Source organism: Amphimedon queenslandica, unplaced genomic scaffold, assembly GCF_000090795.2.
Source record: "Amphimedon queenslandica unplaced genomic scaffold, v1.1 AMPQUscaffold_13231, whole genome shotgun sequence".
In the NCBI taxonomy this organism is placed as follows: Eukaryota; Metazoa; Porifera; class Demospongiae; order Haplosclerida; family Niphatidae; genus Amphimedon; species Amphimedon queenslandica.
This window is the reverse complement of record NW_003546533.1, coordinates 68271-70514: the sequence shown is the minus strand read 5'-3', so window position 1 is coordinate 70514 and position 2244 is coordinate 68271.

The following is a 2244-nucleotide window of genomic DNA, read 5'->3' as shown; positions in this document are numbered from 1 at the left end:
TGTATGACACATACCTCCTTCAGATCATAGATATACTTATCACAAGCAATCTCAGTGATGCCAATACTAGCCAACTGCTTCTGTAGCTTCTCAGTGAGAGGAAACAGCAAAATATGAAGATAGTCAGGAATAAGATAATGCAAGTGAAGAGAGCCAATGGTTACAAACGAGAAGTATAACCTCATCTCTGGAATATCGAACTCTCGTGGTATGGCTCTATGAAAGAAGAAAAGGTCTGCTAGTGTGTAGTCTTCTCGCTCGACTTTAGCAATCATGACTCGTGTACCAGGAGGAGCATCCATTATACCAAACTGTACAGCATCAACGTCTTTTAGCAAACCACCACTGTTAATGAAATAGTCCTTTAACTTGTCTTCATACATTGACCACATCCTCTTTAGCGACCTTTTCTTTCCAAGAAAAACAGAAACAAGTCGAACGATAATTTCATAGTTGAACCATGATATGTACTTATCTTGCAAGACAGTAAAGAGATCTTTGATACTTTTAATGCTACAGAACTCATCTCTAACTGCTCGCACTGCATCTTGGTTGGTTCTGTGAGGGCCCAATAGAGCAAGAATGTGAATCTCGAGGTAATCAATAATTTTAGGAAGAATTTTTGGCTTCAAAAATCCTTTTGTTACTCGAATAGCTTCAGCAAATTCCTTCTGGAGATCATATATTTTATTTAAAAGTGAAAAATTTCTTTCAGAACCAACGTAAATTGAGGTGCCTAAAAATTGAAATTATCAAATAAATACATCTTACCAAAGATAGCAATAGCAAAGACATGAGTGTCATAATAATTATTATAGGATTTCTTGACTAAAGTGTATAGGTTTGGCCAAATTTTGCCAAAAATGGCAAGAATAGAATCATCCATTTTAATAATTTTTAGCCAGATTATGAGCTTAACAGAATGAATTTTACCTTTTGAAGTGGTTGATTTTATATAGGACACATCTTCAATTGCACCCTCAGCAACTGGTAGCAAGTGGTTAAGAGATATTTCTTGTGCTAGTGCTGGGTTGCCTCCTCCTTCTTTAACGGCTACACACATGATCCTCCAACATGGAGGACTGTGAGTCTCATAGTCGTAGTCTTTTCTCAGCCAATACTCAAGAATCTGCTGTAGACAAGAAAGAGGGTTTCCCTGATGAGTAGCTTCTATACTGTTGATGTCACTCATTCGCAGTCTCAGTGATATAGCCATTGACTTCCAGTGGGAACTAAGAGACTTGACCTTATCATAAACATCATAGAAATCACTGATGCCTGGAGTAAAGAAAGTGATGTTATCATAATTGAGAGCAATGGGCCAATGAATATAGTAAGCTATAGTACTGAAGAAGTGTAGCTGCTTTGTTTGGTATTACCGTATAGCCGTTTAATTTCTAGGGTACAACTTTCACTGTTTTCGCGGATTTCCGTACTCGCCAAAGTTAATTCCGTGAAATATCCGTATTGCCCATAAACACGTGTGCTTTAAAACAAGAACCGCGAAAGTTAATTCGCGAAAAAAGACTTGTGGCCTGATTCGTGAAAGTTTATTGCCTCGAAACTTTGTGGCTATACGGTATATTGCAGTTTACTCATAAATGCTTTCACTTTCATGTCTTTAAAAATAAATTTTAAGGCATAGTGATAAATCTGATTAACAATAGTGTTTAATTAGTATTATTATTATAGTAGTAAATATTGTGGGAACACGTAATTGAATTATTACAATCCAATTGACAACAGTAGCTATTAATGTTGTTATTACATTAAGGTGTTTACCTATGCCCAAGAGTACACGCCTGAGGCAAGGACTAGATACTACTGTTGTCTGTCTGTCATTCATATATATGATGTAATCTGATTAACAACAGGTTCATATTAGTATTATTATTATATATAGTAGTAAATATTGGGAACATGTAAGTGAATTAATACATTAAATCAAGTAGCTGTTAATGTTATTACATAAAGGTGCTTTACCTTAGTCTCGCTAGCCAGACCATACCATTCCCCAGCCTACAGTCATTCCACCCAAATGACTGTAGGCTGGGGAATGGTCTGGCTAGCGAGACTAGCTTTACCTATGTCTGTCTGTGGCATGATAAGGTTGCATACATTCACTACAATAGATAAGTATAAGTTTTAGGGTTACTCTGATTCTATTCTAGTTTTTTGACTCCTCAGAACTCTTAATCAGTAAAATATAATTCTGTTTCTCACTATCAGCTAGCAAGTAGCAAC